The sequence below is a fragment of the Lissotriton vulgaris genome, chromosome 7 (genome assembly GCF_964263255.1).
Source record: "Lissotriton vulgaris chromosome 7, aLisVul1.2, whole genome shotgun sequence".
Lineage (NCBI taxonomy): Eukaryota > Metazoa > Chordata > Amphibia > Caudata > Salamandridae > Lissotriton > Lissotriton vulgaris.
Window position 1 is genome coordinate 1,382,018,497 of NC_141695.1, and position 27,625 is coordinate 1,382,046,121.

The following is a 27,625-nucleotide window of genomic DNA, read 5'->3' on the forward strand; positions in this document are numbered from 1 at the left end:
AGTGAGGGCGATTGATAGACAGATAGAGTGAGGGCGATAGATAGATAGAGGGTGATAAATAGAGGGCGATAGATAGATAGATAGAGGGCGATAGATAGATAGATAGAGGGCGATAGATAGATAGACAGAGATAGATAGATAGACAGACAGATAGATAGAGTGAGGGCGATCGATAGACAGATAGAGTGATGGCGATAGATAGAGGGTGATAAATAGAGGGCGATAGATAGAGGGAGGGGGCGATAGATAGAGAGCGATAGATAGAGGGAGGGGGCGATAGATAGATAGATACAGACAGACAGACAGACAGATAGATAGAGTGAGGGCGATTGATAGACAGCTAGAGGGATGGGGATAGATAGATAGATAGTGTATTTATGTTGCATTGAGTAGAGTGTAATTATGTGGCGTGTAATTATGTGGCACTGAGTGGTATTTGGAGTGTATGTTGCATTGAGTGCAGTGTAATTATGTGTCGTGTAATTATGTGGCACTGAGTGGTATTTGGAGTGTATGTTGGTTGCATTGAGTGCAGTGTAAGCTTTCAAATACCTTCAGTTATTAAGCCTTCAGAGGGCATAAAAGGCAGAAAGGTCCTCTGCACCATGCTACAGTCTACTATTTGACTGTGTGGCTGATCATTAAAGACGGATTGCTAGGGAGCCCCCAGCACCCCTCTATTTTGGGGCAGAGGGGATTCTGGGAGTCTCAAATCGACATTTGTATGTTCCATTCTAGCGAGTAATGCCCTCCTGCGACATGGAAGCAGGAAAGATTTCAAAGACTCTAATGGGTAGATGCAGCAACGTTGTCATTTGCGATTCCTTATTTGCGAAAAATAAGGAATCGCAAATAAGGAATCGCAAATGGCAATGCATCATTTATTTCGCAATTTTACTGAGATTCGGTAAAAATCGCAATTTTTTCCGAATCGCAATAAAATTGCTAGTTTCAAATAGCGAATTCGCAATTCCCATTCATTCCTATGGGCTGAAATGCCCATAGGAATGAATGGGAATTGCGAATTCGCAATTTGAAATCGGAATTCAACAAAGCATTTCAAGGGTGGAGAGGGGGGTCCAAATGACCCCCCCCTGCATCCATGAAATGCACTTTTACCTGTAAGTTACATACACACATGTCCTAAGGACATGTGTGTCTGTAACTTAACAGTTTAAAAAATGCATTTTTGTGCGTTTTTAAACAATTTTGCAAATTACCACGAGGTTCAACTTCGTGGTAATTTGCACTTGCAATTTGTAAAATCGCTAATGTTTTGAGAATGATGCATTGCATTTAAGGAATCGCAAATTTGCGATTCCTTAAAAGCAATCGCATTTTTGGAATTCGCTAAAAATAGCGATTTTCCAAAAATGCTTGATGCATCCCAGAAACCAATTTAGGAAGTGCAAACGGCCGATTTTTGCGATTCGCACCGTTTGCACTTCCTAAAAAGGTTGATGCATCTAGGCATTAGTGAACATAGTAAAGGGAGTCATGTGAGTGGTGTAGCGAAACGTGAGCACTGAGGTCTGCTACCTTCATTAATGGGCCACTCAAACCCTGACAGACTAGTGCAAAATGGCTCAGAACTCATAACTATGAGACGGAGGGCCTTCTGCACAACGGGGGGGATCTGGGGCCCTATGCTTTGCCCACAGGTAATGCTAACTACACCATTTGCAGTCAATGTGAATGTAAATAACAAACATTACAAACAATTAAAATACATTTTCTTTTTTTAAAGTATGACAACACTTTTCAGACTTGTTCCTCTATTTATTAACGTTTATAGGAATCTGAGTGACACAGAGAGTAAAAAGAAAACGTGAGGAGAATCCACTGTAATTTACTGAGAGGGCCACAAGACTGGAACGCGCACGTGAACAAGCCACTCAGCTCCATGGGCATTTTATCAAAAACGTTTCACATCAGAAGCTAGGCACATATACCAATTTTCACTGGTAAACGCCACGTTTCCACAAAACATGCCCTGCCTAACTGCATAAGGATGCTCTAATTTACTGGCAGTCTCATTTTAAACATTGCTAACATCAGGAATGTCACCTCTCAAAGAGACTCAACAATCAGATGTCCCTATGCCAGGAGCTCAGTGTAATGTAGTTGGCACGCATTCTATTTGTGAGTGTCTTAAAGCGTTAATTGGCTTTCTGACATGGAGGGACGTACATCTATGATGTTTTAATGGAAGGTGTTGAATCGGGGATGATTTGCCGCAGCAGTGCACAAAGGGCAAATACTGTGATTCTGAAATCATAAATGTCATTATAACTTTGCCTTCTACTATTAAACAGGTCAATGCAGTATTTTTTCACGCAGATTTAGTTTCCACATGTCGGTGTCCTGCGAGTTGGCTTGTATGTAAACATATTTATCAGTATGTTTCAGTTAATGCTGTTTTTCGTATGCCTAAGAGTGTGGATGTACTTGAGAAAAAAAAGTGTGCGGCTTTCACCGCTGTCAGGAGAAAGCTTAAGAACAGCAGGCGGCCCGATTATTAACCTGTGTTATGGCAAACTGCACACATTTGAAGAGCCAAGCGCTCCAGGCAAAACAATTCCATCCGTACTAAAGAACGTGTAAATCTTTTTTTTTTTGTAAAGTAAGTTACACTTTATCAGTACACGTTATACTTAATTTTTTTATGAAGTTTGTCTAAAGTACTACCTCGTGTCTCTATTAAGTTTAAGAGGACAGAAAGCAGATGTGTGCGCCACTTTAGTAATCTTGTAAATAAACAAGGCAGCTACAGGAAATGGAACTATGAAGCCACTCGAATTAAAAGTAGTGAATGCATACCAGCAACCTGAAACTCTAGCGAGTCAGCCTTTGTTTGGACGTGGGCGGGGCTCGTCGAAGAAACAGGAAGTAACCGCCGAGGAGGACGTCCGAAACATGCAGGCTCCACGCTGAAGTCCCGGGGCGCTTCAGAGAGACCGGGCGAAAGAGCGAGGGCAGACTGCATGGCAACACGGGGCTCCCGAGTGGTGAGGAGACCCCTGTGGCGTGCCAAAAGACGGCCCAGGAACCTGCACACCGAGCCGGTAAGTGAGAGCTTGCAGGCTGTTAGAAGAAAAGTGTGTCTGTGTGTGTGTGTTTGTGCGCGAGTGTGTCTGTGTGTCTGTGTGTGTGAATGTATGCGTGCGTGCGTGTGTAAAAAGAGCCGATGACTGGTGGTGGATGGAAAGTGAAAGTAACCAGCGCGAGTGTGTTTTAGTCTGTGTGGTGGCTGGCTGTGTGCGCACGCGTGGACGGAGCCGACGTGCGCGTTCGTGCACCCAAATCCAGGGGAAAAGCGCGTGGCACCCTCTTGTCCTAATCCCCCCGAAGTCGATAACTATAGTTGTCGAGCTGGACTGGAGCATCCTGCGGATGCTTACTCCAGCTCGACCTAAAAAGGGCATTGAAATAGTCTATTCTAGACAAGATCAGAGCAACTATTAACCGTTGTTTGCAACTCTTGTGGAATGTAGGTGAGGATCTTTCGCAAGATTTTCAAGAGAAAAAAAATCAGGAAGATGTAATATGGTTAAAATGTTCTGAAAAGCAGATCTGATGGCCAACCAGGACTCACAGATTTTTCGCTTTGTTACCAGGGCAGGACGTAAACCTGCCTCAATGGGTAGTTATTCCAAAGGGGTGGGCCACTCAGACTCTGCCACCTCCATTTTATCTGTATTTAACTTGAGGTAGTTATTATGCATCCATCTAATGATATGCTGACTTGCCACTAAGTCTATGCACGAGGTTATAGATATAACTATCTGCGCAGGATACCAGTGAAAAACCATGAGCTTGAATCAGCTTAGTTAAAGGGGTGACATAGATGGGTTTTTTTATTGACATTTCGAAAACAATCAAGCTACAATACAGTACAACAAGCCAGCAAAGTGTGATCGGTGTAGGAGCTGAAAAAATCAGTCTTAAGAATACACAAGTCTTATTAGTGTCATACACTTCATTAGCTCATCCCCGACAAAGCAATTAACGTGCATCAATTGCCTAGATAGTTATAAACAGTAGCAATTTCAACGACAATATAACCAGACATCATGCAATACCTCAGAGAGGGCCCAATATGCGAACTGTACACTGCGTTCCCTTCTGCGTCTCAGGGAAGCTACCCCACACAGGCAGGGTCTGGGGGCACCAAGGGGGTGAGGTCGAAACTCGGAAGTGCCACATTCTGAGTGTCCTTCATGGCTAACTCAACAGTCGACTGCTGCTGTTTTAGGAGCCATGCTAGAAAACGATCCCATATGTCACGGAGTGTGGAAGAGGGCGGCATCAATTCCCAAAATACACTCAATTGTGTGTGCCCATATTCGACGTCCCTAACCCAGTCTTTAATGGAAGGCACCCGTCTCCTGCCGCAGTGGATCGCAATTTGTCTTTTTTTGCAAACAGTAACAGGAGTGCATGGAGCTTGCGCAGCTTGGGAGGTGTGTCTTGACATATCCTAGTAGTCCTAGAACAGGGGTGACATAGCTGTTAAATAAATTGGAGGACAACTCTGAACCCTGAGGAACTCCACAGGGCAGAGAAAAAAGTGTCAGAGGTCAGATTTCCACACCACAGACTCTGTTCCTTGTGGGAGAGAAAGGAAGTAAGCTGGGTTAAAGCAGTCCCTTTTATTCCTATTGTCTGAAGCCTCTGCATTAGAACCAGGTGGTTACCTGTGTCAAGCGCGGATATGTGGCAGACATAGCACCCCACTGATAGGAAGTATACTTTCTACTCTGCATCTCACCAAACATTGGTTTGCATAGACCTTTTTCTGACCTCCTTGCGTTTATCTTCTGCTGGGGTGGGAGTTGACCTGGGCAATCTGATCACTCTCCCATATTCATAACCTTATGCTCCCCATACCATCCATCACAGTCTAATAACTGGCGCCTGAATACTAACATTTTACAGCACACATTGGTCACAGCAGAGATTACCACAGCAATGCACACATTTTTAGAGCTCAATGGCACCCCAGTCACGCCCATTGTTATTATTATGGGATTCCTTCAAGGAAGGCATAAAAGGCACAATCATTGCCATCTCAGCACGCCATTATAGAGACAGGGCAGCAAAGATACGGCGCTGGCGAGACAAACGAGAGCGCATGAGGAAGAGAATAAACGCTTGGGCTCCCTCAGCTGTGATGCCCACTCATGACAACTCGTAAACAACTCAGGATCCTAAACATGGATAGGGCAGTGTATGTCCTATTACAGGTCAAAAAAAAAGGTTTTACACTGGGGGCACTAAAGCAGGGGACCTATTAGCTCACAATCAGCAGGCCCTGGCACTTTGATAACAGATATCGGACACTGTCATAGGGGCACAGGGTGTACTAAGACTCACAGACTGCACAAGAATTTGAACACTTCTATGTTGCACTATACACTGCAGAGACATTCAATGTGGAAGAGGCTGCAAAAAATATTGTACCACTCCCGATGACACAAATTCCAGATAGGGATGCCGAACAGATAGAACGAGACATATCAATCAATGAATCAATCATGTCATTTGTAGAGCACGCTACTCACCCGTGGGGGTTTCAAGGCGCTGGAACATACAGGAAGCTGAGGTGCTTATGGCCATAACTCAGTTACAAACAGGGAAGGCACCCGACCAGGAAGGCTTCCCCGCTGGCGTCTATAAGTCCTTTGCAACCACACTCGCCCCCCTACTGGCCCACTTGTACAACTTGTTTAGTTCCACAGGCACACTCACCGACACATGAGAGATACCATCATCACAGTGAATCCCAACAAAAGGTGTTGGAGGCAGTGTGGTCAGGTTGGGTTGCTGACATTTTTTGGCATCGCCCTAAATTGCAGCATTATTGGTCGGAGGTCTTAGCGGATATCGAAGAGATGTATGATACCTCTATCCCGCAATTCCCTAAGTACGTCTTGTTAGGATTGCCCAATGCACTCAGCTACCCCCTACACTCCTTGAAATGTAAAGCCATCACTCTTACACTCTGTGCAGCTAAACAAACAATACTGGCTAAGTGGGATACAGACACCATCCCATCGAAACTAGATTGGCTTCATAGGCAATGGAGTCTACTGGGCGTGGAGAAGCTAACTACAGAGATTGACTGCAGACTGCCACAATTCAAAAATACATGGAGCCAATGCATACGTTTCTTTTCCCAAGAATTCAGAGAATTGATTTGCCCGACATACTTACGTATAATCCACCTCACACAGGGAGAACAAATTCACGTAGTGGGGAATCCTGCCAATCATACACCTCCGAGATGGTAAACGAGTACCAAACAAAACACTATTTGAGGCGAAGAACTATGGTTTACATCTTTTCCTTAGCTCCTCCTGCCACTAGCTGTACCACGTGTACGCTATCTCTCCCCCAGCTCCTTCCAAGGTTATATCTTTATTTTGGCTTCTACCCCGCTGGCCAGGGAATATAGGTGGGTAGCTACGTACTGTGGATATTTCTATGCAAAACTTAACAAAACAGAGTTAAACCACAAAATGTTTTGTGACGAAGTGCTGCAGGGATAATGGCAGCCCTGCATCTGACCTGGTCGACTTCTGACTCTGCTTCGTGATCTGATTCCTTTTAGTCACGGAGGGTGGGCAATGGGAGATTCTGTAGTGAACTCTGTTGACACTCCAGTGTAGGCTCTGCAGACCCTTACCATGCATCAAGACTTGTCCAAGATATTGGAGTGACAAGCGAACCCCACTGAGAAGTTGGCTGTGGCACAATAACAGCAGAGCTGTGTATAGTGCTAGGGGCCGGATTCCTGGGGACTCTACATTTGGGCGGCATCTTCGAGAATATCTAAAGCAGGGGGAGGCGGCCCCAGAGGGGATGGGTCTGGGGCACCTGCACCAACTGCCTCGTTGAGCACTTATTTCTCACCTCTGCGTTGTTAAACCCCATCACCACCTACTGCCCTACTTCTCAATCTCAGAAGGCGATCCGACATAACAGGAACTAATGTCATGTATTAAAAAATAAGATGACGTGTCAGTATTACTGACCCCCACTAGCAGTTGTAGTAATTATAGAAATTGTCGTGGTTGAAGAAGCAGCTAAAAAGCAGCAAACAGTGGCAGCAACATTAATCGAAATTGGGTCCACAGTGGTTCCACCATGGTTTCACAACAGTTTCACAATGGTTAACAGTTCCTGATCCTTTTCCTGGTCTCAATCCCGGCATGTATTTTGAAGAATCTCAAATGTTTGGCAAGTGCTAAAGGAAGTGCTGATAGAACTGCTGTCCTGCAAGGGGTGAGCGGTGGACTCTGGACCCCTCAGAGTGTACTACCATAAGCGAAGGCGTCTGGAAGGTGCCTGGAGCGTCCAAAAAGTGCCCAGTGTAACCCTCTAATAAAGCAGGAGAGAGAAGAGATTGTCCCACAAGCCACTCCAGCTCCCTACAGGGGCCGGTTCCGTGCACCGTGAAATCTTACTCAGAATGTGCCTAAAGCGCCCCTCCGCCACAACAATTTAAGAATCCTTTTAGTGAACTTTAGAGGTCCTTTTGAGGCCAGTATCATTTTCTTTTCTATCTTACTCAGTTCCTGTTTTGTACTTTTCTCAATTACTATGCATATGATGCCCAAGTTAAATAAGAACAAATATATTTTGAAGCGTGCACCAAGGGTGACTAGGCTTCAACCTTAGAAATCATTCAAAAAAAATTACAAAATGAAATTACAAAAAACACTCCGTGTTACTAACACAAAACTCTTCGTAATGGGAAAACATCAAATCTTCAGATCAAATACTACTGGCGAGGGAAAATCAAATAAAAACTGAATGAGCATCTCCAAACAATAGAGAATTGAACTGGCAGCGCTGTGAAATTTAGTATTGTCCAGGAGATGGCTCAAAAATGAGACAAAATAAAATTAGGGGACTTGATTTTCATCCAGAGTAAGTGCAGGAGTTTGGAATGACTTGCAACAACAGTCAGTCATCTGGACTGCTGCACCTTTTAATATATCAACCTTTACCGTCAAGACAAATAAACGCCTACGATAGTCTGAGGCGAGGGTTGTGTACATAAAACTATGGGAACATCTCAGCAGCCATCCAACTTTGCCTTTGCCTGCTGGGTTTAGACGCACATTTGCCCGACCTACTTTTCTTCGTAAACAAATATCTCTAAAACCTAGTCCTGCCTACCTAGGAAGTAATGAACTACCACAGTTCTATAATGAAAGTGAAGACTCAGCTTCTATGCAACCCTCCCTCTTTTTCTCTCTCTCTCCTCAACAGTAGCTTTCCTGTTCCAAGGCTCCACACCCCTCCCAGCAGTTGCTTCCCTTTACCAATTCAAAACTGATTTAGGATTCACCATGTGCACGCCAAAGAGGAAACATTTTTGAGTTTTGAGAAATTTTCCATACAGTATGTTCTTTATTATCTAAAAATCTAAGATCACCTACAGCCAACATGTTTTGTAAGGCCCATCCGCTTTAAACTTCTTCGGGGCAGAATACAGACTTATTCAATAGAAAATACCATTAATTTGTTAAATTCCTATAGAACATATTTCGCCAGGTTGCTGTGTATGTTCCTGTTTCCTTATGTCCGGTCATTGAGTGGCCCTATCAAGTAAAAGTGACAGACATATCTGCACGTTTCATCACGAAATCACGGAGTACTTTTATTTTTTACCTCTCTCCTCTTATTTTCCGCACCTCACTTTATCCCTATTCAGCTCATGCTTCCCCATATCCCCTCCACCCCCTGCTGAAGTTGCAGCTGTGGTCACTGCTGTAAATCCCTGCTGCAGTGGGAACTGTTGTCATTGTTGTAGTTGTAGCTCTGGTGCCTGCTGTTGAAGCGGTGCTGGCAGGAGCGGTTACTGCAGTTGTCGATGGTATGAATCCTATTGTGGCCCCTGATGTTGTCCATGCCAACAGCTGTTGTTGATACTGTTGTCTGTTATGTTGTTGCTGTTGTCCCTGCTGTGGTGGCACTTGTGGTCACTACTTTGTTTTTTTCCCCAGAGTTGTTATTGAAGCTGTGGTCTCTTCTGTGCTTTTACCTGTTGCTGCTGGGGCTGGTGGCATCAGGGATGGACATGGGGTTTTGAGGGCATGATCAAAACCTCATCTATGCATACGTTCTTGGGTCTTGCATGGCGTACTGCGCACATCGCAGTCGAGCTTGCGAGATTTTATGTCTTAGAGTGAGTTTCAATAGCAAGGGGTAAGCCGCGCCCCTCTTCTCCAATGGCTGGCCTCCTAAACGGTGGCCAACAATTGGAGAAGAGGTCGCCATGAGGTATTTCTTTCTCTTCAAGCCCCGTCCTTTTCAGATCAGGTTCCTTGACTTACTGTTGAAGTAAAAGGGTTCTTATCTTCTTTATGGGTCCAGATGGCCCCATAAAGAAGATAAGGAGCCTTTTACCCCAGCAAGAAGTCGGACACCCAGTCTGAAAAAAACGGGGCTTAGAGACAAAGTCTTAGTAAAATAATGGCGACCCGTGTTCCTGTAAAGTTGTAACCAATTCACAAAGGCTGACTGACCATCTTTCAGCTGTTTATTGCTGTATTTGGTTATTACGTCAGTAGTAATACGAGTAATATAGGTGAAAGTGTAAGGTGTGTGCTTTACATGGCGTTTTCTAGTTATCTTTCCTGGGGGCAATTTTTGCTCCAAACTTGGCTATACTTTTCATGAACGAGATTGAAAAAGAGGTAATACTCTCGCCATCTAATCCCTTCCACTCAGGAATTGGACTATGGCGTAGATACATTGACGACATCTTCATGATTTGGAAATGTGAAGTCAGTGATCTACGCCATTTCCAACACTGGATGGACAATAACTGTTGTGGCCTTCACTTTACCCTCACTTCAAATAAAACCTCCATTGACTTCCTGGATCTCTCCATCTTCCACCAGGATGGAGTTCTTCTGACACGCCTATTCAGAAAAACTACAGAGCGTAATACACTATTAGACTATTCCAGCAACCACCCCAGAGCCTTGCGGGATTCACTACCATTCTCCCAGTTCCTGCGAATCAGGAGAAATTGCTCGTGTAGGCAGGACTACTTTAAAGAAAGTGCCATTCTAGCAGACAAACTTAAAAACAGGGGCTATCCTAGGCGTATTGTCAAAAATGCACTCAAAAGAGCATGGTACAGACCTAGAGAAACTTTGTTGACACCAACTCAAAAAACCCCACAGGAGAGAATAGCTTGTGTTACTACTTTCTTCCCAGTGTCGAACAAATTGAGAAAAATGATACTCCGCCACTGGTCTGTCATTAATGCAGGCGCACTAGAAATTGAGCGTCCCTTATTTGCTTTTAAAAAAAGCAAAAATTTGAAGGACCACTTAGTCCGCGCCGCATTGCCAAGCCCTAGTCAACCCTCCACACTTGAAACTATATGGGGTCTGTCCCCCGTTGTAGGACATGTGAAATGTGGCAATTGCAGTGTATGTGATATAACTATTGAAGGAAAAACCAGAGTATTTAATAACATCACTTTTACTAGTTCTTCACTGTCAAACTGTAACACCCGCAATGTGATATATTTGGTTCAATGCCCATGTTTAAAAATGTATGTGGGTCAAACTTCACAGAAGGTGAAAACAAGGATCTGCCAGCACAAGAGTCGCATTCGCTGCCAGACCCAGAATGCCCCGCTTGTGGAACATTTCATCAATGCCGGGCACACAGAAAATGACTTAAAGTGGACTGTGCTGAAGGCTTTAAAGTTACCACCTAGAGGAGGATGCATGGCTCAACTTCTCAATAAGGAGGAACTAAAATGCATTATATTGCTGGACACAATACAGAATGGTCTCAATCGGACCGAGGACTGGGCAGGATTGCTGTGAATGGTCAGATTCTGACCCAAGAGACTGCTTAAAATGACAAGATTAGAATAATATTCAATTTTGTCTGATGTTCAGATGTATAAGCTGTTCCAACATCATGTCTGTTGTTGCTCGTTTTTGAATTCCAATATTAATATGGACAGAAACTGAACTTGTGTAATGTTTGCCAAATGTTACCTTTCTATTAAGTAAATTAGGGTGCACTAACGAATTGCATGCAAAAGAGCACATTCACCCAGGTTACCTAATCGACACCACTCTAAGATGGCCACCGCTGGGACGCTTTCCCCGCCCCTTTCACTCCCACTCCCTCATCGATGTTTATTATCTCACGCGTCTTTGGGACTGAGCTTACTTCCGCATCTTCGGGAAGCCGGCGGACTGCCATCGAGCATACCGCCCGTTCTTCACTCGGATCGCGAGTGAGGGAACACTGACTCCACGCTAAGGTAAGAGTTCCTGGACAAAGCACCCTCCCTCCCAGCCACGGGCCCTGAGTGCCTTCCCTCTGAATCCCTTTTTATTCCTGTTTACTTTCAGACCGTGAAACTGAAAGCGCATACTTGGAAGCGGTCTGGATAGAGTATACTGGCCCGCGATTCTCGTATCCCTCCCAGCGGGACATTACCAGTTACTGGATAGGTACTTATGGCAACAACGCCAAACCTATCGGAATAGGACATCGAGGTAACGTCCTGTCCCCCCGCCACATTTCACTAACGCTTGACACTAGCACATGATACTTACTTGATTCCCTCTCCTTTAGGCACCAGCCCTCCACCCTACCATCTCTCCTCGAATTACAGGACAAATATGAAGATCCTTTGAAAAGGTGTGCACCTCACCTATTATTATTGTGATTTCATTAGGCACATATAGAATCCCGTCACGCTCACGCAACGCATGGTCACGTCGGAGTCACCACGACGGCAATCATAGGCTGATACACGACACTTTGGCCACGGCTTTAAGTGTCTAAAATCGTTTTAAGCGCACCAGGCAGCATGCCCCAATAAATGCGACTCTCACATGAGCCATCACCACGGCGCCTCTCTCGAAAGCGACACTAGTAGGCACAACCACGTTAGCGCCTAAAGGCTCACTGTGGCAAATTCGATTCGGCCTCGTTTTAAACTGTTCTCACTTTTCCGTATAGCATGAAATTGGAACACTGGAAAACTTGTGATTTAAGTCAACATCACAATGGCATGATATAAATGAACAATGTGTGCATTGTACCTGCAATGAGTAATTGTAATTAGTGCCATATTTAAACGTATTTCTTTTTTCCCCCCCTTTTTCTCCCATCTTTGTAAAATGTTATTTCCAACAGGTTTTAAAAAGCACATACAGGCAATACATTGTTTATGTCCTGATGATGATCCCAGTTCACTAGGAGCCGGGGATCGAAACGCCGTCGACACTTTTCCAAATTCTGTAACTTTCCCATCGTGTTGACACTGTTACATGAATTGGTTGTCTGAACTTGCTGTGCGAATATGCTATTGATGCAAGGGGCAGTTGGCTCCCATGTTCTTTTTGCCTGATATTCTTTACTCTCTTTTCCTTGCTTTTTCCCTACCCCTTAATTTTCTCTGATTGTACTTTTGGATAGGTACAGGCTTGTACCCTACCAACTTTTGCATTAGACCTCTCTGATGGTCTTTTAAACTTGTTTATATTTGAAATAAAATTTCAGGCCCGGCTGGGTACTGAAAACACGAGTCAATATAGTACTGATTGGAGTCTATATTTGCATCTGTTTTTGTGAAAACCTAATCCTATGGACCACTGTTTTTCATAATAAGCAGTGGGAACTGTTGTCATTGTTGTAGTTGTAGCTCTGGTGCCTGCTGTTGAAGCGGTGCTGGCAGGAGCGGTTACTGCAGTTGTCGATGGTATGAATCCTATTGTGGCCCCTGATGTTGTCCATGCCAACAGCTGTTGTTGATACTGTTATGTTGTTGCTGTTGTCCCTGCTGTGGTGGCACTTGTGGTCACTACTTTGTTTTTTTCCCCAGAGTTGTTATTGAAGCTGTGGTCTCTTCTGTGCTTTTACCTGTTGCTGCTGGGGCTGGTGGCATCAGGGATGGACATGGGGTTTTGAGGGCATGATCAAAACCTCATCTATGCATACGTTCTTGGGTCTTGCATGGCGTACTGCGCACATCGCAGTCGAGCTTGCGAGATTTTATGTCTTAGAGTGAGTTTCAATAGCAAGGGGTAAGCCGCGCCCCTCTTCTCCAATGGCTGGCCTCCTAAACGGTGGCCAACAATTGGAGAAGAGGTCGCCATGACATATTTCTTTCTCTTCAAGCCCCGTCCTTTTCAGATCAGGTTCCTTGACTTACTGTTGAAGTAAAAGGGTTCTTATCTTCTTTATGGGTCCAGATGGCCCCATAAAGAAGATAAGGAGCCTTTTACCCCAGCAAGAAGTCGGACGCCCAGTCTGAAAAAAACGGGGCTTAGAGACAAAGTCTTAGTAAAATAATGGCGACCCGTGTTCCTGTAAAGTTGTAACCAATTCACAAAGGCTGACTGACCATCTTTCAGCTGTTTATTGCTGTATTTGGTTATTACGTCAGTAGTAATACGAGTAATATAGGTGAAAGTGTAAGGTGTGTGCTTTACATGGCGTTTTCTAGTTATCTTTCCTACTGGCTGCAAACAACTGAATGAGGGGGGTTAACACTGTCACCGCAGAAGCCTAATAAATGTTTTTGGAGACACCACAGTCCCCCCTCTGACCGGCTCTTGCTCCGGACAGCCCTGTGGGTGGGTTTCTGTCAGCTTCGAAAGAACGTGCCCAGATGGGGGAGTGGAGGAGGGAGGTGTCCGGTCAGCTCTCGCGCTGCAGCAGAGCCATCTTGCAAAGAGCACGGCCGCCTCTCCTCGTCAAGGGAATTCCGCCTGAGGCAACTAACCACGATCCCAAACAGAGGGGGCTGTAACCTCAGCCCCAGAGTACACTTCCTGTTTATCAGAACTTTCCATTCTTTCTTCGCGCCGCACAGCTGAAGCAAGAAGCCAGGACAATACAGTGATTCTCTCAAGCAGCTCACGGACAGAGACGTGGCATACTGCCCTACGAAAGAGGGGTCAGGGGTGGCGTGCAGCCCTCTGAAAGGAGTGCCATCTTGTACATTTGCAATTTTTCCCTCCTGTCACTCCACTTGTATATTTGCATTTTTAGGTCTTGTGACCTATCAATGCGCATGCGCATTGAGCGGAGCGAGATATAAAGGGGCTTAAACAGAGCTTACCGAGATCGGGCGATTCCATGAAGTGCCCGTGAAAAGCTCGCTCAGTGCGCATCTGCATTGCCATTAAAAGCGCGTGCACAGACACCTGCCTCCCTCCCACAGTCATCCCCCAGTGTGCGCTGTGCCAACAAGCCTTTGAAGTGAAGCTTAGCTTCACTTCAAAGGTATCCGCTCCCCCCACCCCCTGCTTCACACGTCTCACAGCTGCCAGGCCGTCTCGTATTTCTCCTCCCTCCCTCGCCCTTCAGCGTGCCTAAAGCGCTTTAGCGAAAGCGCAAATTCCAGCCACGCTTCTTGCAGTGAAATGGAAAGCTCTTGGCAAATATTGACTGTTCACTTTTAAATCTGTATTTTCCCCGAGACACGGCCGGCCGGCCGTACTTTCACTTTCACGGCCGGCAGCTGCAGGCCGTGTCTACTTTTTTTTAACTTTAAACACAACTCCGGGTGAATGGGTGTTGCTGAACAGTCCGGGAAGGATCAATATCTGGAGCATGGCGAGGAGACCAGGCTGTGGCTGGGGTAACCTCAGCACTGCAAATGTCTTCTGAAGCACTTTCCCAGAGGATATTAAATGGCCTCTGCTCACCACTCTGCCCAAATGCAGAAAAAACGCACGGCCACTGAAAGGGAAACAGGAAGGGAACAAAATTGACATAAAGGAAAAATATTGCGCATTTAACTTCGGCAAAGATACATTTGCTGTTCCCACTCTTCCCCGCCCTCCTGCTCCCTGCACAGATGCAAAACAGATAATTAAGGAAGCAGTGCACCTTATTTTTGTTACAGTAAACAGTAATAGACGGCCCCTTGCTTTCCTCGTGCGAGCTTAAGGTTGAGCCGAGTGGCAGCGCGCAGTCTGTGACAGAAGCCTCCGCCTTGAGTTCAGCTTTTCGTCTAATGATACCGGACATCAATGTGTTCTCATCCCAATTTGCAGACTACGCACAACACTCATGCACATCCACCGCCACATCCACTGCCACATCCACCACCACATCCACCACACCCACCACCACCACATACACCACACCCACCACCACCACATACACCACACCCACCACCACTACATCCACCACCACATCCACCACCACCACATCCACCATCACCACCACATCCACCATCACATCCACCACCACCACCACATCCACATCCACATCCACCACAACCACCACCCCATCCACCACCGCCACATCCACCACCAGTGTAGTAAATTTCTAAACTGGAACAAGTGCAAATTTAATGATTAACTTATATTCAGCGCTATGGCTAAAACGGACACGAAAATTATTTGTTCACATTTAACCACCAACACTGAACTTTCATTCAGGGAAAAGGAGGCAGAAACCCATTCTCAAGGAACTAGCCTTTAAACAACATGAACATAAAACAAAGTAACAAGGAACTTGGTGCTAGATGTACTAACCTTTTTACCATTTGCAAACTTTCTGATTCACTACATCGGAAGGTTTGCAGCCAGTAAAAAACATTTTATTAATTACTAAATCCATTTTAAAAGTCAGAAACGTTTTTAAGACTCGTAACAAGAATTAGAAAGGACTGCTGCTTATGTATTTAGAGGGGCATGTTTTGAGCGTCCCTTCCAAATATAAAGTTGGTGCCTATTGTATCAATGGTTTGCAGTCATATTTCCGGTCACAAGCCAATAAAAAGTTAAAAACTCCCACGTTTGCATGGTAACTCATTCACAAAAGGGATGAGATCATTTTGTACTCCATTTCCTTTGTAAACTGGGGCAGCAGCTACAGGTGGAGTATGCTGTACCCGAAAACCTTTTTTTTCATCTTTTTTGCCCTTGTTACCTTTAAGAATATCAGGCTACTTAAAAAAATGTTTTACAGTCAATCTGAAGGAGTCACAATTTACAACCTGCCTAATGAATATTAATTTGGTAGTTTCTTCTGCAACCCACTCTGATTTGGTATTTTGCAAACTTACCTATTAGTACATAGTGTGATTTGTAACATAAAATACAGGTCTCAAAAAGTTAGGGAGCAAATTGCAACTAGTATTTTTGTACATCTGGCCCATAGATCCTTGGAATATATAGAACATCATCCAGAATCAAACCCTTAAAAACATATAACAAAGATTTTTGTAACAATGTTGCATAACTAAAGATCCAGGATCACAGAGCTTAGGAACTTTAAATCCATAAACAGATCTTGTGATTTAAAGGAGAAAAAAAAATGGAATCTGGGAGCATACAACAAGATAAAACAGAATTCAGTACTTACAAACTCGTAAATAAAGAGCCGGTGAAGATAAACTCTAGGATCATACATATTGGGAACTGGACTCAAATAATCAAGAACATAGACCTTGGAAATTTAATAACGAAATTCCCACAGAAAACGTAGCAGCCCCTACTGAAACATAAATCCTGGTAAAATAGGGACATAACCCCCAGGAATGAGAACATCGACTCTAGAAACACAATACGATCTTTGAAAATATATAGCTCCTAAAAGCTATAAAAATAGACGGCGGAAACACAATATATATGGACCACTGGAACATAACCTTACGAACAGAGACCTTGGGAATTATTAATCTTTTACAGTGTAGAAATACAAGATCTTTTAATCGTAGAAATCAGAACATACATTCTGGAAATCAGTAGTAAAACCCTACAATTTTACACATAAGGACCCTGGAATGTGGGAATGTAGAACACATGACTGGTAGCGAGAAAATAGATGTAGGAACATCTAACTAAAAACAGTATTACAAAGCTCATAAACGCTCACATGGACTAAACTCAGACCAAAAGCCACATTTCAGCTTAGGGTGTAACCTACTATGATCATGTAAACACTGCGTGCGGCAGAAAGGCACGGTGGAGGAGGAAGCATGAGCTGCTCAGGAGAGAGGAATGAGAGCAGAAACGCCTTATAGGCATTGAAGTTGAATATACATAGGGCTTCATACACCTACCGGGCAGTCAGGGAGTGTTGCAGGAGAACCGGTGAAAGGAGACAGGAGTAAGAATGAAAGTACTGAGGGCAGAGGAGTCGGAACTACTGTTCCTTAAAGAAGAGGGAAGCTTGAAACACTGACGGAAGAAATCATAGGAATGGAAACGGAAGAGTACGTATTGGGGAGAGAGATAAGAAGCTTGTACTTAGATGAACGGGGGCGACAGCAATGAATACTGGAGTGGTGATGTGGGGAATCACAGAAGCAGGAATTGGTAGGTGGTTATTATAAACTGCTGTGGGGGAAGCTGGCAAAAACAGGAACTGCAGGGGGAAAGAACCAACTACGAGGAGACAAAAGGGGTTTAAACTACTCAGGTGAGAGGGCAGATAGAAACTGCGAAAGGGAAAAAAGCAGGAACTGGTGACGGGACAGTCATGCCACGTTTATTGTAACCCCGATTCTCACCCTGCGGTGCCACTGGATATTCCTTTAGGTCCTGATGAATGTCTGTGCTATCGCTGCTCTAACAATCCGCAGTAAAAGCAGCTGGTGGTGTTCTGCTCCTCCAGGAGCTGCAAGGAGTGCCACACGGAGAGCTGTCACAACGCGCACACGCAGAAGCAGACGCGTTAGCAATGAAAGAAACAGCCTCAGGCAGGCTCAAGGAGAGACAGTAGAGTTGAACACGGGCACGCGCTCGAACGGCTGCCAGTGTGCGCGACCCACCGTGCGTCATCAAGAAACGGTACTAGCAGATTGGGACATAGTCTCGTCGCCATCTTGGATTGGGAGGAATCGCTCACGCGTTTCATTGTTCTATGGGCCTGAGCCTAGCAATAATTTATTTATTTATTTATTTATTTATGCAATTTTATATAGCGCGAACTTTACCCGAAGGTGTCAGAGCGCTTTACATAGGACCCAGTTTCAAACATAAGGACTGACGGTACAAAACGAATTTGCAAATTTTTGACTTACATAAGAACCAGTTGAAAACATACGGACTTAGGATTACATGCGTTATAAAAAGGTACAAACAGAAAAAAATTGCAAATGTACAAGAGATAAAGTCACACAAGGAGGAGATACAAATGGATATATTCTAGGCAAATACTAGTGAAATCTCTATCTACTTAGGGAGGGGATACACATGGATATACTCTAAGAGTCACATAGGAATGGTAGAGAGCAGAGCGGACTCCTGCATAAACTAGTGATTAGAGTTATCTCTATATACATAGGGAAGGGGTAAGACTGGATATACTCTAAGAGTCACATAGGAATGGAAGAGAGCACAACGGTCTACTGCATATACTAGTGATTAGAGTTATCTCTATATACATAGGGAGGGGACACACCTGGATATACTCTAAGAGTCACATAGCAATGGAAGAGAGCACAACGGTCTACTGCATATACTAGTGATTAGAGTTATCTCTATATACATAGGGAGGGGATACACATGGATATACTCTAAAGGTCACATCTACTGTATATACTAGTGATTAGAGTTATCTCTATATACATAGGGAGGGGATAAGACTGGTTTTAAAGTCACATCACCAAGGGAGGGACAGAGAAGGGCAGGAAAGTGAGACAAACCAGAGAGGGAAGCAGATAGTCACAAGTAGGCATCAGGAGAGACAATAGAGAGGTCACTAGGACAGAGAGGGGGAGGTGAGAGATCGCTAAAAAGGCGGAGGAGAAAGGTAGAAGAAGAAGTGAGTCATAGAGAGAAAATGGCGGGGAACACAGAGGTCCAGGTCTGAAAGTCCAGGAAGAGTGCTGCAAGTCCGGGGGGAGAAAGGCAGTCCAAAGCAACTGTTGGGTGATTACCCTCGTGTGTTAATTATGTCCTTGCTGCAGAGAGAGAAAATCCCTTTAGGTTTGTCCCTGGAAGCGCGTGGTCCGCTGCTCACCTCTGTCCCGATGGTGCTGTACACCCCCAGATATTCAGGATCGGCTCCGTCGGCCGTTTTCAACACTGGACGCCATTTTGGAGTCAGACGATTGTTGCCGATCGGGGGCTATTTCGTGCTTCAGTGCGGTGTTGGGGGCAGCAATCGACTCTCCAGCTCCCAGATCGCCGCCGATGGATGGGTGGCGTCACAACCATGCTCGGAGTGACCGCGGGTCTGTGGAGAGGCGAGGCAGAGACCAGGACAGCCAAAATGGCGGGCCGTCATCGATCGCCGCTACCTGCCTCCTCGTGTGCCCTCCAGAACTTGCATCAGGGAATGGCACTGTCGGAGTGCCGCCACTCCTCCGCTGCAGCCGCATACAAGTGCCCCCTTGCTGCTCCTGGCGTATAGCGCGAGGCACCGGTCCCGACACCCAGAGCCCCGGCGGGCGCCATCTTGCCACCGGGAGCGTGCAGTCCAACTCTCCCCGGTCTGTTGCTGGGAGCGCACCCAGGCATGATTTCGCGGCATCTCCCCGCACTACATGCGCTCCGACACCCGGCCGATATCAGAACAGGTCCGGGCGACGCTGGGAAGCGGGCAGCATGAGAGCCCGATCGCGGAGCCTCAGCAGGACACGTCTGCCTGCTGAGGCTCCTCCGCTAATAAATGTTCTCCAGGTAGCTCCTAAAGAGTTATTAGGATGATGGTTCTCAAAGGGGCTCATAAGCCTTGGAACACGAAATGCTGCACGAGTGGACGTCTGAGGCGATAGTTTTCATCATTGGGGAACGGACATTTAGAAAAACAAACAGGAAGAATTTATTTCCTCATTTATTGTGCGGTAATGTGGAGGTGTTTTTAAGATACTCAAAACATTTTCTCTCTCTAGCAATTGGAAATTGTAACGTTTGTCAGCAATAATGATTGACAGCTGGTGGGTGCATGAACGTTTCTTTATTAACTCAATTAGGCTTATATTGAGGAGCGCCGGCCGGCGCTGCCGTCTCGTCTATCTCTAGGCGCGCAATGCAATGCGCGCGCACCGCCGCCAACATGGCCGCCGCACGTCACGTCCCGACGTGACGTGCATCAACTAGAAAGTCTCTACATATATCCCCCTTTTAATGAACAATAAGCAAACACTACAACCCATTGTCTAATTCAAAGTCTCTAAATCTGGAGGGTCTCACCACCTGCCTTCCGCATCTGGTAACCGGGTGGGGTTCTCCTGAGTCCCATGATTTTGCATATCAGTTCCTTCCGTTTCTTCACTTGCCGTTCCACCATCACTCATGCCTCTCTCTGGCCAGTCCCTCTCTGCTCCTTGACTCTCGCTCGCTCTTTCCCCTTCTCGCATTGTCTCTGTACTTACTCCATCGCCTTGTTCACTTACGCCTTGTCCTGCTTCAACATTTGGATCGTCCATCTCTTCCCATGTCCTTCCAGGTTGCTCCCAGCTCAATATCTTGTTGCACCGGGCCATGCGGTCCTGGGACCACACGTTCCCGTCACTCAGCAGTGCTGCCCGCTCATACACTTCCTTGACTTGCATGGGACTGCTATATTTACTGTCTCCTTTCTTCTGCAGGGTGGCAAGTTTTACTCTTACCCACTCACCCTTCTCCAGACCTGTTTCTTTCACGTTCCTTCGTTTGTTGTAATGGTTGGTGTAGATAGTTTGTGCCCTTTCCAAATTGGCTCGGACCACTGCGGGAGACCACTCACTTGTGATGATCTTTTCCTTCCAGATCCTGTTATCATGCGTGAAGGGTTCTCGTCCTCTCAATATTTGAAAGGGGCTGTACCCCGTACTGGTGGGCGTTATTCTGTAGGCCCACACCATGTTCTCTAGTGCTTTCTCCCAGTCCTTGTTGCTGGAGATGGCGGCTTGTATGGCTCCCATCACTACCCTGTTGAACCGCTCCACTAAGCCGTTCCCAGCAGGGTGGTAAATCGCGGTGTGTTTGATGATAATGCCATTTCTCAGCATGAACTGGTTCCACCTCTCCGACGTGAACTGTGGGCCATTGTCGCTTAAAATGGATTTGGGGATTCCTTCCCTTGTGAAGGTTTCGGACAAGAACTTCAGGATATTCTCGGTGTCCATGGACTCGTCCACCTTCAACTCCGGCCACTTAGAGTATCGATCTATTAGGACGCACACGTACTTCTGTGTGCCCTGGTCGTCTAGCACGGGTCCCAAAATGTCTATGGACAGCTCTTCCCATGGATTGGAGGGGGAATCGAACTTTCCGAGAGCTGGACGCAGGGGTTTTAAGGTTTTGTCAGCTCCTTGGCATTGTGGACACTCCCTGACATGCCTCTCCGCTCTTATGTCCATCCCTGGCCACCAGTAATTTTGCTTCGATCTGGCCTTGAGTTTTCCTATGCCTAAATGACCCTCATGTAGCAGGTCCAATAGCTTGGTGATGAGGTTCCTTGGGGGGATCACCTTGTCTCCTCTGTAAATGAATATCCCCTTGTCTCCTACTGACAGTTCTTCCCTCACTTCGTAATATGGCCTAAGGCTCATTTTCACATTTCTTTTGTCTGGCCATCCTTGTACGATGTGCGTCTTCACTTCCTTCATGTCAGTGTCCTCCTCATATGCCTCAGTCCATTCTTGTTGGCTGATTAATTTCTCCTGGTCTTCTATTAGAGCTACCAACTCCCCTTTGCCTGCCGGGTCTTCCTCTCCAGGCTCCATGGCAGCTGCTCTACTCAGGTAGTCCGCCACTCGGTTCCGGTTCCCGGGGATGTACTCCACATCATACCTGAACTCGAGTAACTTTAAGGACATTTTGGATATCCTGAGTGTGGCGCTGGCGTGTCCGCTCGATGTTAGTACTTTTACCAACGGCTTGTGGTCTGTTTTGAGTAGAAATCGGGTACCCCAAAGGAATTGCCGGAACCTCGCCATGGCCCACACCACTGCTAGCATCTCCTTCTCGATTACGCTGTATTTGCTCTCGGTGTCCGTCAGTGCCCTGGATGCAAAGCTGATTGTCTCCATATCCCCTCTTCCTCAGTCTTGCATGAGCACAGCGCCCAGACCCTTGTCGCTGGCGTCGGTCGTGAGCACGGTGGTGCCCTGTGGATCGTAACCCTTGAGCGGTATGGCTCCTGTGACATCCTTTTTGATGGTTTCGAACTCTGCTTGAGCTTCCGGTGTCCACTGGAACGCAGTGCTCTCCCTGGTCAGCAACCTCATGTTGTGGGTCTTTGAGGCAAAGTGTACCACGAACTTACTATAGTACTCCGCCATTCCCAAGAACGACCGGACTTCTTCTTTGTTCTTGGGGAGCGGCGCTTCTGCGATGGCTTTTACGTTCTCCGCCTTTGGTGTGATGCCCCGTTGCCCGATTTCGTGGCCTAGGTACGTCACCGATTGCAGGCCCAATCGGCACTTTGTCCACTCCGCTGTAAGGCCCTTGTTCTCCAATGTTTGTAGCACTTTCTCTAACTTCTGATCGTGATCCAGCCTGTCACACCCCATCACCAGGATGTCATCCTGGAAATACTGGACGCCCTTGCAGTCTCTGAACAGTTGGTGCATCATTTTCTGAAAGACTGCAGCCGCCGAGGCCAGCCCGAACGGCATGCGACAGAACTGGTAGCACCCGAACGGGGTGATGAAGGATGTGAGGCTTTTGCTGTCCGGATGTAGTACTATTTGGTGGTACGCTGAGGTCAAGTCAATAGTGGAGTACCACCTTACTCCTCTGGTCTTGGCCAACATCTCCTCGATTCTGGGGAGGGGAAATTTCTCCACTACAATGTTTTTATTCAGTTCTCTCAGGTCCACACAGAGTCTGACCTTCCCATTGGGCTTCATTACGACCACTAAGGGCGCCAGCCATTCAGCGCAGGTGATTGGTTCTATTATACCCTTCCTTTCCAATTCTTGGAGTTCCATCTGGACTGCCTCTCTTACCGCAATTGGTACATTCCTCACTTTGTGGGCTACTGGGATGGCTCCTTCCTTGAGCACGATCTTGTGTTGGAATTTCTCCATTCTTCCCACCGTGCCTCCAAACACCTTTGGGTATTTCTCCTTCCATTTGTTCATATCCGGCCATTCCTCCTGCTCTGTGAGTAGTATTTGCTCCTTCCCTCCTGGATCTAGTTTTATTCCCAGGTCGCCCTGGTCTAGCCATCCTAGGACGGAGGGTCCTTTCTCTGCAATGTATAGTTTGCACCATGCTGATCGGCCTCTAAATTCGAACAACAGGCGTCGGAAACCCACCATAGGAATGCGGTCGCCATTGTAGGTGACCGGCCGAATGTCTAGTTTCTCTAATTCTGGGCCCAACTTGGGTTTGAACTCTTCTTCCCATACAGCCCGTTGTACAATGGTGAATGGAGATCCCGTGTCTGCCACCACTGTGGACATGTCTAGGATGGGTTTGGTTGACCTCTTCCCGTCCACGCTCAGTACCTGGTCGTATATGCATAAGACGGTGACCACCTCTTCCTCTGCGACTTCCTCCTGATCTTCTTCGCCTTGGTCGACATATTTCACCACACCCTTGTGCTGTTTCTTCCGACACACTTTCTCGTAGTGGCCTATGATGCCACAGTGTAGGCATTTGGCCCGGAACGCCGGACATCTTCTATCATGTGCTTCATGGGACCAACTTCCGCACCTATAGCACGTTTTCTTGCCCTCATTGCTCGCCTGCTTCCCTTGGTTCCTTTGGTCACTGGGTGCTTGCCTCTCTGGTCTTTGCAGTGTTCCTCCTCTTGTATTCTGTTCACCATGGTTGGGGTGGCCACGTCTTTCTTGGTTGCGTCTGCGCACCTCCGCGCGAGTTCCGCCCTCTTCACGATGACCAACACGTCTTTGAGTGTGGTGTCGCCGCTTGCCCACAACTTGTCTTGCACATTTGTGCTCGTGGTATGCATCACAATCTGATCCTTGATGAATTCGTCCTCCCACAGTGCGTATTTACACGTGGCCACCAGCTTCCTCAAGGCCGCTACATATTCTTCTATAGATTCTCCAGCCCTTTGTTTTCTCTGCTGGAAATTAAATCTGTCCACTGATACACAAATGGTGGGACGATAACGTTCATCTAGGTCTTCCACTGCATGCGCATACACATCGTCATCGGTGTCTTCTCTCTTTTTGGGCACCAGACTCTTGTAAACTCTGAGTCCCTCCGGTCCCAGATTCAGCAACAGAATGCGTTTCTTTCTTTGGGGGGTGAATTTTTCTTCATTTTCGTCCTCCAGGATCCCTATGAAATTATCTATGTATTCCTTCCAGTCCTCCCACTTCATCAGTGGTTCTCCGGGTTTCGGTAGGAATTGTACAGGTGCTATTGCATACCCCGCCGGTGTGCTCATTTTCGCCTCCCTGGTTCCTGATGTGTTGGTGTCCTTGCCGGTGGGGCTGCCTGGGGTGCTGTCCTTGAACCCTGTGCTCTTTTCTCTCTGGGGACTCTTGGTGTTGGTCCCCCCTTCCTCCTCTTTAGTAGCCAGCGCTGTTTCTACCTGGTGTTGTTTAACAGGAATGTCACGCGCTTATTCTGGCTGCTGCGGGGTATCTGTGTCGCCACTCCGGCCTCTTCGCCGCCTCCGTGGGTGGCTGTGGCTCTGCCACGCTCCTCGAGCTTGCCGTACCTTGAGTGTGTCCTGCCGTGTCCCTGTGGGCCGTCGCGTTGGCTGGGTTGTGCAGGGTCGCTGCGTTCCTGGTCTGGCTTGGGCCTGTTGCCTGCTTCCCTTGCTGCTGCCCACGTGGGTCCGTTTTTTTTTTCTATGGTGTGGTTTTTGCTGGTCACATCCCGACCTCGTCGCCACTGTAACGTTTGTCAGCAATAATGATTGACAGCTGGTGGGTGCATGAACGTTTCTTTATTAACTCAATTAGGCTTAATATCGAGGAGCGCCGGCCGGCGCTGCCGTCTCGTCTATCTCTAGGCGCGCAATGCAATGCGCGCGCACCGCCGCCAACATGGCCGCCGCACGTCACGTCCCGACGTGACGTGCATCAACTAGAACGTCTCTACAGAAATGTGTAACTTTTAAAATGCACACGGCAGTGGTTGTTGCCATTCTTTTAGTAGGATTAACAATTTGACTCTCCCAAGATTCTAGTTGAGTCAGAGCCATCTAGAATGTAGAATACAGCATAGAGCATAGAGAATAAAACCATAGAGTTTTAGAAGTAAATAATATACAACACATCTTCCCTCGTAGTACAGAAAAGAAAACATAAAAACAACAATGAATCACAGAAAAGAAAAATATCAAATTAATCACAACAAACAAAATTTAGTTTGAAGACTGATCACAAACCATTAATTCGTATATTCTCTCCTGGTGGTACCATTTCTGCTTTGTCGCGCACAGAATGCGGGATGAATTTAAAGATGGCAAACTACTCACGGACCGTTGGGTGAGTCGCAGACTTTCAAATATTTCCAATACGATCCTCCGTAGAAAAGAAATTCTTCCTCCAGCCTTACACACGCTGGGAGACTCTTCCGTGTAGTGGGTCCACAGCGATAGGGATCTGCTGCTTGTAGCAAAGACACACTCTCCTTAAGTGGTCAAAATAGGCTCAAAAGACAATAGAAGTCCTCTCTTAACTCCTGGCCAGCAAATTCCGTCGCCAATAAATGTTGTAAATAAAATGTAGAACACTACAGTATAGATAAAGCTGTAGTTTAATGGAGCACAAGTAGCAGTAACCCTTACGCTAGCTGGCCAGGCACTCACAAGATTCTATTTGAGTCAGAGCCATCTAGAATGTAGAATACAGCATAGAGCATAGAGAATAAAGCCATAGAGTTTTTTTTTTTGTTTTTTTTTAATTTTTTATTTTTCCTTTTTCTTAATATGCACATTGTATTTCACATCATACATTTGTACTTTTTACAATTCATCAATAATTTCAAATTTCACTGGTTTGAAGTTTTAAACAATATAAACAATATAAACAATGTAGAGATATCATACCACATAATTTAAAATTCAAAATTTCCTATTCTGTTACATTATCTTATAATGCCATCCTTTCTTTCCATTTGGCTATTGGTTCCCAAATTTTGAGCCTGAGACTCCTTCCCCTTTTCCCCTTACGTGCATAAATAGCTTTCTCAAGGTTATAACTAGCTAGTAAATTTGCCAACCATACTTGCATTCCTGGGGGTACCTTGTCTAGCCACACTCTTGCTATTGTCAATCTCAGAACTGCAGTAGCTATAAACATAAATTCCTTCTGGTCAAATCCATCCTGATTATCTCTCCCAAACAATATCATCATAGGTGTCAATTTGGTTCGTATGCCAAGAGTGTTACCAAGAAAGTCTTCTATATTTTTAATCAGGGAATAGAGCTGAGGGCAGGTAGCAAACATATGGATGATATCTGCATCCCCTGCGTTACAGCGTGGACAGGTAGTGCCGGTAGTGCCTCCCCATTTAGCTATTCTGGCGGGAGTATGGTACAGCGAAAATAAAGTCTTGTAATGCTGCGATTGCATGGGACCCGAACACAGAACATTACATCCCATGTCCAGAGATTCTTGGAAATTTCCAGTCTCCCCACCCAATTTTTCAACCCATTTGTTGCTAACTTTCTCTAAGTCATCAATCTTGCCTTTTGCTAGACATGCATAAAAAGATCTAATTGTGCAGTCCCCTCCAATTTTTATTTTCTCCAATACTTCATTACTATTAAATCCAGCACTACCACCTTGCTTACGACAGAGGAAGCTCCTTACCTGTAAATATTTGAAGAAGTCCTTCCTCTCAATCCCATACTTGAGGATAAGATCTGTAAACTGAACTAACACCTCCCCGTCCATTAAGTCCCCAATCTGTCCTATCCCTTTTTGAGTCCAACTCAACATTGTCGAATCTGCAAATACTTCCGCCGGGAAAGATTTGTTCTTGTAAACATATCTATTATATCTTCCCAGCCCCATTTTTTTTAGGAATGCAATCCATACCCTACCTGCTGCCATTACAGTCTTAAATCTAGTCCTTTTATGGTATCCAAACTCAACTCTATTTAGAAAATTATTTTCTGCCTATGCCCCCAGTACAATAGAATAAACTTCTGTTGACATAGTCGTAACCCCGATATCACTTCCTCCACCCCCAATTAACCCCTGCATGTACTGCAATGCTGCAGCCATCTGATATAGCCTAAAATCAGGGGTCCCCCATCCACCTCTTTCTCTTGGGAGGGTCATATATCTGTAGGCCCTTCTAGTTTTCCCGTGTGCCCAAATAAATCTATTAAGTACCCTCTCTAACAAATTAAACCATCTAGCCTCAAAGACTAAAGGAATAGAACGAAAGAAATATAAAAATTTAGGTAAAATTAACATTTTGATTACATTCGTAAATCCCATAAGGGAAAGGTGCAAATTGTTCATCCTTTCTAAGTCTTTTTTAACTTTATCAATTAGAGGGGCCAAATTCTGCTCTACTATCTTATCCAAACTCGCCGTTAAAAGCACCCCTAAATATACTGCTGAGTTAACCACCCTGTCATCAATACATACAGTATATCTATTTTTGATTATCTGCGTTTTTGGTCTATTTAAACTATACCCTGATATCTTTCCGAACCTCTGAGCCTCTATCTCCACCTCTTTTATAGCTAAGGTGGGGTTAGGAGTTAAAATTGCAACGTCGTC

At 45.8% G+C, this 27,625-nt stretch overlaps 1 protein-coding gene across 1 annotated transcript in view; it reads right to left on the reverse strand.

Annotated features, from left to right (window-relative positions):
- The window catches only part of KCTD13 (potassium channel tetramerization domain containing 13), a 257,873-nt gene extending 240,071 nt beyond the window's left edge, over nucleotides 1-17,802 (reverse strand). The window contains exon 1 of the mRNA XM_086932104.1: nucleotides 17,534-17,802. The gene's annotated coding sequence lies outside the window, so the exon portion shown is untranslated. The remainder of the gene's footprint in view (nucleotides 1-17,533) is intronic.
- Between the last annotated feature and the right edge of the window lie 9,823 nt (nucleotides 17,803-27,625).